The following is an 11237-nucleotide window of genomic DNA, read 5'->3' on the forward strand; positions in this document are numbered from 1 at the left end:
GAGTCTGGGACTGAGTCTGAGACTGAGACTGAGACTGGGTCTGAGTCTGAGACTGAGACTGAGTCTGGAACTGAGATTGTGATTGAGACTGAGTCTGAGTCTGGGACTGAGACTGATTCTGAGACTGAGACTGAATCTGAGTCTGACACTGAGACTGAGACTGAGGCTGAGACTGAGACTGAGACTGAGTGTGAAACTGAGTCTGAGTCTGATACTGAGACTGAGACTGAGACTGAGTCTGAGTCTGAGACAGCGACTGAGACTGAGTCTGGGACTAAGACTGAGTCTGAGTCTGAGACTGAGACTGAGTCTGAGGCTCAGACTGAGACTGGGTCTGAGACTGAGACTGAGACTGAGTCGGAATCTAAGACTGAGTCCGAGACTGAGACTGAGACTGAGATTGAGTCTGGGACTGAGACTGAGTCTGGGACTGAGACTGAGACCGAGTCTGAGACTGTCTGAGACTGAGACTGAGTCTGAGACTGAGAATGAGTCTGAGACTGAGTCTGAATCTGAGACTGAGACTGAGACAGAGACTGAGTCTGAGACTGAGTCTGAGACTGAGACTGAGACTGAGTCTGAGACTGAGACTGAGTCTGAATCTGAGACTGAGTCTGAGACTGAGACTGAGTCTGATACTGAGTCTGAGACTGACTGAGCCTGAGACTGAGACTGAGTCTGACACTGAGTCTGATACTGAGTCTGAGACTGAGTCTGGGACTGAGACTGAGACTGAGACTGAGTCTGAGACTGAGTCTGAGACTGAGACTGAGACTGAGACTGAGTCTGAGACTGAGTCTGAGACTGAGACTGAGACTGAGACTGAGTCTGAGACTGAGACTGAGACTGAGACTGAGTCTGAGACTGAGTCTGAATCTGAGACTGAGTCTGAGACTGAGACTGAGTCTGATACTGAGTCTGAGACTGACTGAGCCTGAGACTGAGACTGAGACTGAGTATGAGACTGAGTCTGATACTGAGTCTGAGACTGAGTCTGGGACTGAGACTGAGACTGAGACTGAGTCTGAGACTGAGACTGAGTCTGAGACTGAGACTGAGACTGAGTCTGAGACTGAGACCGAGTCTGAGACTGTCTGAGACTGATACTGAGTCTGAGACTGAGACTGAGACTGAGACTGAGTCTGAGACTGAGTCTGAGACTGAGACTGAGACTGAGACTGAGTCTGAGACTGAGTCTGAATCTGAGACTGAGTCTGAGACTGAGACTGAGACTGAGTCTGAGTCTGACACTGAGATAGAGACTGAGTCTGAGACTGAGACTGAGTCTGAGACTGAGTCTGGGACTGAGTCTGAGACTGAGACTGAGACTGGGTCTGAGTCTGAGACTGAGACTGAGTCTGGAACTGAGACTGAGATTGAGACTGAGTCTGAGTCTGGGACTGAGACTGATTCTGAGACTGAGACTGAATCTGAGTCTGACACTGAGACTGAGACTGAGGCTGAGACTGAGACTGAGACTGAGTCTGAAACTGAGTCTGAGTCTGATACTGAGACTGAGACTGAGACTGAGTCTGAGTCTGAGACAGCGACTGAGACTGAGTCTGGGACTAAGACTGAGTCTGAGTCTGAGACTGAGACTGAGTCTGAGGCTGAGACTGAGTCTGAGACTGAGTCTGAGACTGAGACTGAGACTGAGTCTGAGACTGAGACTGAGACTGAGTCTGAGACTGAGACTGAGTCTGAATCTGAGACTGAGACTGAGTCTGAGACTGAGTCATAGACTGAGTCTGAGTCTGAGTCTGAGACTGAGACTGAGTCTGAGACTGAGTCTGAGACTCAATCTGTGACTGATTCTGAGTCTGAGACTGAGACTGAGTCTGAGACTGAGTATGAGTCTGAGTCTGAGACTGAGCCTGAGTCTGAGTCTGAGACTGAGACTGAGTCTGAGTCTGAGACTGAGACTGAGACTGAGTCTGAGACTGAGACTGAGTCTGAATCTGAGACTGAGTCTGAGACTGAGACTGAGACTGAGTCTGAGTCTGAGACTGAGACTGAGACTGAGTCTGAGACTGATACTGAGACTGAGACTGAGACTGAGTCTGAGACTGAGACTGACTCTGAGACTGAGACTGAGACTGAGACTGAGTCTGAGACTGAGACTGAGACTGAGACTGAGTCTGAGACTGAGACTGAGTCTGAATCTGAGACTGAGTCTGAGACTGAGACTGAGACTGAGTCTGAGACTGAGACTGAGACAGAGACTGAGACTGAGTCTGAGACTGAGTCTGAGACTGAGACTGAGACTGAGTCTGAGACTGAGACTGAGACTGAGTCTGAGACTGAGACTGAGTCTGAATCTGAGACTGAGACTGAGTCTGAGACTGAGTCATAGACTGAGTCTGAGTCTGAGTCTGAGACTGAGACTGAGTCTGAGACTGAGTCTGAGACTCAATCTGTGACTGATTCTGAGTCTGAGACTGAGACTGAGTCTGAGACTGAGTATGAGTCTGAGTCTGAGTCTGAGACTGAGACTGAGACTGAGTCTGAGACAGAGACTGAGTCTGAATCTGAGACTGAGTCTGAGACTGAGACTGAGACTGAGTCTGAGACTGAGTCAGAAACTGAGACTGAATCTGAGTCTGACACTGAGACTGAGACTGAGACTGAGTCTGAAACTGAGACTGAGACTGAGTCTGAGACTGAGACATAGACAGAGACTGAGTCTGAGACTGAGTCTGAGACTGAGACTGAGTCTGAGACAGAGACTGAGACTGAGTTTGAGAATGAGTCTGAGACTGAGATTGAGTCTGAGACTGAGTCTGAGACTGAGACTGAGTCTGAGACTGAGACTGAGTCTGAGACTGAGTCTGAGACTGAGACTGAGACTGAGTCTGAGACTGAGACTGAGACTGAGACAGAGTCTGAGACTGAGTCTGAATCTGAAGCTGAGACTGAGACTGAGACTGAGTGTGAGACTGAGACTGAGTCTGAGACTGAGACTGAGACTGAGACAGAGTCTGAGACTGAGTCTGAAACTGAAGCTGAGACTGAGACTGAGACTGAGACTGAGTCTGAAACTGAGTCTGAGTCTGATACTGAGACTGAGACTGAGACTGAGACTGAGTCTGAAACTGAGACTGAGACTGAGTCTGAGACTGAGTCTGAGACTGAGACTGAGTCTGAGACAGAGACTGAGACTGAGTTTGAGACTGAGTCTGAGACTGAGATTGAGTCTGAGACTGAGTCTGAGACTGAGACTGAGTCTGAGACTGAGACTGAGTCTGAGACTGAGTCTGAGACTGAGACTGAGACAGAGTCTGAGACTGAGTCTGAATCTGAAGCTGAGACTGAGACTGAGACTGAGTGTGAGACTGAGACTGAGTCTGAGTCTCAGACTGAGACTGAGTCTGAGACTGAGTCTGAGACTGAGACTGAGACTGAGTCTGAGACTGAGACTGAGACTGGGACAGAGTCTGAGACTGAGTCTGAATCTGAAGCTGAGACTGAGACTGAGACTGAGTGTGAGACTGAGACTGAGTCTGAGACTGAGACTGAGACTGAGACAGAGTCTGAGACTGAGTCTGAATCTGAAGCTGAGACTGAGACTGAGACTGAGTGTGAGTCTGAGACTGTCTGAGACTGAGACTGAGTCTGAGACTGAGACTGAGTCTGAGACTGAGTCTGAATCTGAGACTGAGTCTGAGACTGAGACTGAGTCTGATACTGAGTATGAGACTGAGTCTGACACTGAGACTGAGACTGAGTCTGAGACTGAGATTGAGTCTGAGACTGAGTATGTGACTGAGACTGAGTCTGAGACGGAGACTGAGTCTGAGACGGAGACTGAGTCTGAGACTGAGTCTGAGACTGAGTCTGAGACTGAGACTGAGTCTGAGACTGAGATTGAGTCTGAGACTGAGACTGAGACTGAGTCGGTGTCTGAGACTGAGAATGAGTCTGAGACTGAGTCTGAATCTGAAGCTGAGACTGAGACTGAGTCTGAGACTGAGACAGAGTCTAAATCTGAGACTGAGTCTGAGACTGAGACTGAGTCTGAGACTGAGACTGAGTCTGAGACTGAGTCTGAGACTGAGTCTGAATCTGAAGCTGAGTCTGAGACTGAGAATGAGTCTGAGACTGAGTCTGAATCTGAAGCTGAGACTGAGACTGAGACTGAGTGTGAGTCTGAGACTGTCTGAGACTGAGACTGAGTCTGAGACTGAGACTGAGTCTGAGACTGAGTCTGAATCTGAGACTGAGACTGAGACTGAGACTGAGACTGAGTCTGATACTGAGTCTGAGACTGAGCCTGAGTCTGAGACTGAGTCTGAGACTGAGTCTGAGTCTGAGTCTGAGACTGAAACTGAGTCTGAGTCTGAGACTGACACTGAGTCTGAGTCTGAGACTGAGACTGAGACTGAGTCTGAGACTGAGACTGAGACTGAGTCTGAGTCTGAGACTGAGACTGAGTCTGAGACTGAGACTGAGACTGAGACTGAGACTGAGTCTGAGTCTGAGACAGAGACTGAGACTGAGACTGAGTCTGAGTCTGAGACTGAGACTGAGTCTGAGACTGAGTCTGAGACTGAGACTGAGTCTGAGTCTGAGACTGAGACTGAGTCTGAGTCTGAGACTGAGACTGAGACTGAGTCTGAGACTGATACTGAGACTGAGTCTGAATCTGAGACTGAGTCTGAGACTGAGACTGACTCTGAGACTGAGACTGAGACTGAGACTGAGTCTGAGACTGAGACTGAGACTGAGACTGAGTCTGATTCTGAGACAGCGACTGAGACTGAGTCTGGGACTAAGACTGAGTCTGAGTCTGAGACTGAGACTCAGTCTGAGGCTGAGACTGAGACTGGGTCTGAGACTGAGACTGAGACTGAGTCGGAATCTAAGACTGTGTCCGAGACTGAGACTGAGACTGAGATTGAGTCTAGGATCGAGACTGAGTCTGGGACTGAGACTGAGACCGAGTCTGAGACTGTCTGAGACTGAGACTGAGTCTGAGACTGAGAATGAGTCTGAGACTGAGTCTGAATCTGAGACTGAGACTGAGACAGAGACTGAGTCTGAGACTGAGTCTGAGACTGAGACTGAGACTGAGTCTGAGACTGAGACTGAGACTGAGTCTGAGACTGAGTCTGAATCTGAGACTGAGTCTGAGACTGAGACTGAGTCTGATACTGAGTCTGAGACTGACTGAGCCTGAGACTGAGACTGAGACTGAGTCTGACACTGAGTCTGATACTGAGTCTGAGACTGAGTCTGGGACTGAGACTGAGACTGAGACTGAGTCTGAGACTGAGTCTGAGACTGAGACTGAGACTGAGACTGAGTCTGAGACTGAGTCTGAGACGGAGACTGAGACTGAGACTGAGTCTGAGACTGAGACTGAGTCTGAGACTGAGTCTGAGACTGAGTCTGAATCTGAGACTGAGTCTGAGACTGAGACTGAGACTGAGATTGAGTCTGGGATCGAGACTGAGTCTGGGACTGAGACTGAGACCGAGTCTGAGACTGTCTGAGACTGAGACTGAGTCTGAGACTGAGAATGAGTCTGAGATTGAGTCTGAATCTGAGACTGAGACTGAGACAGAGACTGAGACTGAGACTGAGTCTGAGACTGAGACTGAGACTGAGTATGAGACTGAGACTGAGTCTGAGACTGAGTCTGAATCTGAGACTGAGTCTGAGACTGAGACTGAGTCTGAGTCTGACACTGAGATAGAGACTGAGTCTGAGACTGAGACTGAGTCTGAGACTGAGTCTGGGACTGAGTCTGAGACTGAGACTGAGACTGGGTCTGAGTCTGAGACTGAGACTGAGTCTGGAACTGAGATTGTGATTGAGACTGAGTCTGAGTCTGGGACTGAGACTGATTCTGAGACTGAGACTGAATCTGAGTCTGACACTGAGACTGAGACTGAGGCTGAGACTGAGTCTGAGACTGAGACTGAGTCTGAGACTGAGAATGAGTCTGAGACTGAGTCTGAATCTGAGACTGAGTCTGAGACTGAGACTGAGTCTGATACTGAGTCTGAGACTGACTGAGCCTGAGACTGAGACTGAGACTGAGTCTGACACTGAGTCTGATACTGAGTCTGAGACTGAGTCTGGGACTGAGACTGAGACTGAGACTGAGTCTGAGACTGAGTCTGAGACTGAGACTGAGACTGAGACTGAGTCTGAGACTGAGTCTGAGACTGAGACTGAGACTGAGACTGAGTCTGAGACTGAGACTGAGACTGAGACTGAGTCTGAGACTGAGTCTGAATCTGAGACTGAGTCTGAGACTGACTGAGCCTGAGACTGAGACTGAGACTGAGTATGAGACTGAGTCTGATACTGAGTCTGAGACTGAGTCTGGGACTGAGACTGAGACTGAGACTGAGTCTGAGACTGAGACTGAGTCTGAGACTGAGACTGAGACTGAGTCTGAGACTGAGACCGAGTCTGAGACTGTCTGAGACTGATACTGAGTCTGAGACTGAGACTGAGACTGAGTCTGAGACTGAGTCTGAGACTGAGACTGAGACTGAGACTGAGACTGAGACTGAGTCTGAATCTGAGACTGAGTCTGAGACTGAGACTGAGTCTGAGTCTGACACTGAGATAGAGACTGAGTCTGAGACTGAGACTGAGTCTGAGACTGAGTCCGGGACTGAGTCTGAGACTGAGACTGAGACTGGGTCTGAGTCTGAGACTGAGACTGAGTCTGGAACTGAGATTGTGATTGAGACTGAGTCTGAGTCTGGGACTGAGACTGATTCTGAGACTGAGACTGAATCTGAGTCTGACACTGAGACTGAGACTGAGGCTGAGACTGAGACTGAGACTGAGTGTGAAACTGAGTCTGAGTCTGATACTGAGACTGAGACTGAGACTGAGTCTGAGTCTGAGACAGCGACTGAGACTGAGTCTGGGACTAAGACTGAGTCTGAGTCTGAGACTGAGACTGAGTCTGAGGCTGAGACTGAGACTGGGTCTGAGACTGAGACTGAGACTGAGTCGGAATCTAAGACTGAGTCCGAGACTGAGACTGAGACTGAGATTGAGTCTGGGACTGAGACTGAGTCTGGGACTGAGACTGAGACCGAGTCTGAGACTGTCTGAGACTGAGACTGAGTCTGAGACTGAGAATGAGTCTGAGACTGAGTCTGAATCTGAGACTGAGACTGAGACAGAGACTGAGTCTGAGACTGAGTCTGAGACTGAGACTGAGACTGAGTCTGAGACTGAGACTGAGTCTGAATCTGAGACTGAGTCTGAGACTGAGACTGAGTCTGATACTGAGTCTGAGACTGACTGAGCCTGAGACTGAGACTGAGTCTGACACTGAGTCTGATACTGAGTCTGATACTGAGTCTGGGACTGAGACTGAGACTGAGACTGAGTCTGAGACTGAGTCTGAGACTGAGACTGAGACTGAGACTGAGTCTGAGACTGAGTCTGAGACTGAGACTGAGACTGAGACTGAGTCTGAGACTGAGACTGAGACTGAGACTGAGTCTGAGACTGAGTCTGAATCTGAGACTGAGTCTGAGACTGAGACTGAGTCTGATACTGAGTCTGAGACTGACTGAGCCTGAGACTGAGACTGAGACTGAGTATGAGACTGAGTCTGATACTGAGTCTGAGACTGAGTCTGGGACTGAGACTGAGACTGAGACTGAGTCTGAGACTGAGACTGAGTCTGAGACTGAGACTGAGACTGAGTCTGAGACTGAGACCGAGTCTGAGACTGTCTGAGACTGATACTGAGTCTGATACTGAGACTGAGACTGAGTCTGAGACTGAGTCTGAGACTGAGACTGAGACTGAGACTGAGTCTGAGACTGAGTCTGAATCTGAGACTGAGTCTGAGACTGAGACTGAGACTGAGTCTGAGTCTGACACTGAGATAGAGACTGAGTCTGAGACTGAGACTGAGTCTGAGACTGAGTCTGGGACTGAGTCTGAGACTGAGACTGAGACTGGGTCTGAGTCTGAGACTGAGACTGAGTCTGGAACTGAGACTGAGATTGAGACTGAGTCTGAGTCTGGGACTGAGACTGATTCTGAGACTGAGACTGAATCTGAGTCTGACACTGAGACTGAGACTGAGGCTGAGACTGAGACTGAGACTGAGTCTGAAACTGAGTCTGAGTCTGATACTGAGACTGAGACTGAGACTGAGTCTGAGTCTGAGACAGCGACTGAGACTGAGTCTGGGACTAAGACTGAGTCTGAGTCTGAGACTGAGACTGAGTCTGAGGCTGAGACTGAGACTGGGTCTGAGACTGAGACTGAGACTGAGTCGGAATCTAAGACTGAGTCCGAGACTGAGACTGAGACTGAGATTGAGTCTGGGACTGAGACTGAGTCTGGGACTGAGACTGAGACCGAGTCTGAGACTGTCTGAGACTGAGACTGAGTCTGAGACTGAGAATGAGTCTGAGACTGAGTCTGAATCTGAGACTGAGACTGAGACAGAGACTGAGTCTGAGACTGAGTCTGAGACTGAGTCTGAGACTGAGTCTGAATCTGAGACTGAGTCTGAGACTGAGACTGAGTCTGATACTGAGTCTGAGACTGACTGAGCCTGAGACTGAGACTGAGACTGAGTCTGACACTGAGTCTGATACTGAGTCTGAGACTGAGTCGGGGACTGAGACTGAGACTGAGACTGAGTCTGAGACTGAGTCTGAGACTGAGACTGAGACTGAGACTGAGTCTGAGACTGAGTCTGAGACTGAGACTGAGACTGAGACTGAGACTGAGTCTGAATCTGAGACTGAGTCTGAGACTGAGACTGAGTCTGATACTGAGTCTGAGACTGACTGAGCCTGAGACAGAGACTGAGACTGTGTATGAGACTGAGTCTGATACTGAGTCTGAGACTGAGTCTGGGACTGAGACTGAGACTGGGTCTGAGTCTGAGACTGAGACTGAGTCTGGAACTGAGACTGAGATTGAGACTGAGACTGAGTCTGAGACTGAGTCTGAATCTGAGACTGAGTCTGAGACTGAGACTGAGTCTGATACTGAGTCTGAGACTGACTGAGCCTGAGACTGAGACTGAGACTGAGTATGAGACTGAGTCTGATACTGAGTCTGAGACTGAGTCTGGGACTGAGACTGAGACTGAGACTGAGTCTGAGACTGAGACTGAGTCTGAGACTGAGACTGAGACTGAGTCTGAGACTGAGACCGAGTCTGAGACTGTCTGAGACTGATACTGAGTCTGATACTGAGACTGAGACTGAGTCTGAGACTGAGTCTGAGACTGAGACTGAGACTGAGACTGAGTCTGAGACTGAGTCTGAATCTGAGACTGAGTCTGAGACTGAGACTGAGACTGAGTCTGAGTCTGACACTGAGATAGAGACTGAGTCTGAGACTGAGACTGAGTCTGAGACTGAGTCTGGGACTGAGTCTGAGACTGAGACTGAGACTGGGTCTGAGTCTGAGACTGAGACTGAGTCTGGAACTGAGACTGAGATTGAGACTGAGTCTGAGTCTGGGACTGAGACTGATTCTGAGACTGAGACTGAATCTGAGTCTGACACTGAGACTGAGACTGAGGCTGAGACTGAGACTGAGACTGAGTCTGAAACTGAGTCTGAGTCTGATACTGAGACTGAGACTGAGACTGAGTCTGAGTCTGAGACAGCGACTGAGACTGAGTCTGGGACTAAGACTGAGTCTGAGTCTGAGACTGAGACTGAGTCTGAGGCTGAGACTGAGACTGGGTCTGAGACTGAGACTGAGACTGAGTCGGAATCTAAGACTGAGTCCGAGACTGAGACTGAGACTGAGATTGAGTCTGGGACTGAGACTGAGTCTGGGACTGAGACTGAGACCGAGTCTGAGACTGTCTGAGACTGAGACTGAGTCTGAGACTGAGAATGAGTCTGAGACTGAGTCTGAATCTGAGACTGAGACTGAGACAGAGACTGAGTCTGAGACTGAGTCTGAGACTGAGTCTGAGACTGAGTCTGAATCTGAGACTGAGTCTGAGACTGAGACTGAGTCTGATACTGAGTCTGAGACTGACTGAGCCTGAGACTGAGACTGAGACTGAGTCTGACACTGAGTCTGATACTGAGTCTGAGACTGAGTCGGGGACTGAGACTGAGACTGAGACTGAGTCTGAGACTGAGTCTGAGACTGAGACTGAGACTGAGACTGAGTCTGAGACTGAGTCTGAGACTGAGACTGAGACTGAGACTGAGACTGAGTCTGAATCTGAGACTGAGTCTGAGACTGAGACTGAGTCTGATACTGAGTCTGAGACTGACTGAGCCTGAGACAGAGACTGAGACTGTGTATGAGACTGAGTCTGATACTGAGTCTGAGACTGAGTCTGGGACTGAGACTGAGACTGAGACTGAGACTGGGTCTGAGTCTGAGACTGAGACTGAGTCTGGAACTGAGACTGAGATTGAGACTGAGTCTGAGTCTGGGACTGAGACTGATTCTGAGACTGAGACTGAATCTGAGACTGAGTCTGAGACTGAGACTGAGTCTGATACTGAGTCTGAGACTGACTGAGCCTGAGACTGAGACTGAGTCTGATACTGAGACTGAGACTGAGACTGAGTCTGAGACTGAGTCTGGGACTGAGACTGAGACTGAGACTGAGTCTGATACTGAGTCTGAGACTGACTGAGCCTGAGACTGAGACTGAGTCTGACACTGAGTCTGATACTGAGTCTGATACTGAGTCTGGGACTGAGACTGAGACTGAGACTGAGTCTGAGACTGAGTCTGAGACTGAGACTGAGACTGAGACTGAGTCTGAGACTGAGTCTGAGACTGAGACTGAGACTGAGACTGAGTCTGAGACTGAGACTGAGACTGAGACTGAGTCTGAGACTGAGTCTGAATCTGAGACTGAGTCTGAGACTGAGACTGAGTCTGATACTGAGTCTGAGACTGACTGAGCCTGAGACTGAGACTGAGACTGAGTATGAGACTGAGTCTGATACTGAGTCTGAGACTGAGTCTGGGACTGAGACTGAGACTGAGACTGAGTCTGAGACTGAGACTGAGTCTGAGACTGAGACTGAGACTGAGTCTGAGACTGAGACCGAGTCTGAGACTGTCTGAGACTGATACTGAGTCTGATACTGAGACTGAGACTGAGTCTGAGACTGAGTCTGAGACTGAGACTGAGACTGAGACTGAGACTGAGACTGAGTCTGAATCTGAGACTGAGTCTGAGACTGAGACTGAGACTGAGTCTGAGTCTGACACTGAGATAGAGACTGAGTCTGAGACTGAGACTG

This window comes from Chiloscyllium punctatum, chromosome 24 (genome assembly GCF_047496795.1).
Source record: "Chiloscyllium punctatum isolate Juve2018m chromosome 24, sChiPun1.3, whole genome shotgun sequence".
In the NCBI taxonomy this organism is placed as follows: Eukaryota; Metazoa; Chordata; class Chondrichthyes; order Orectolobiformes; family Hemiscylliidae; genus Chiloscyllium; species Chiloscyllium punctatum.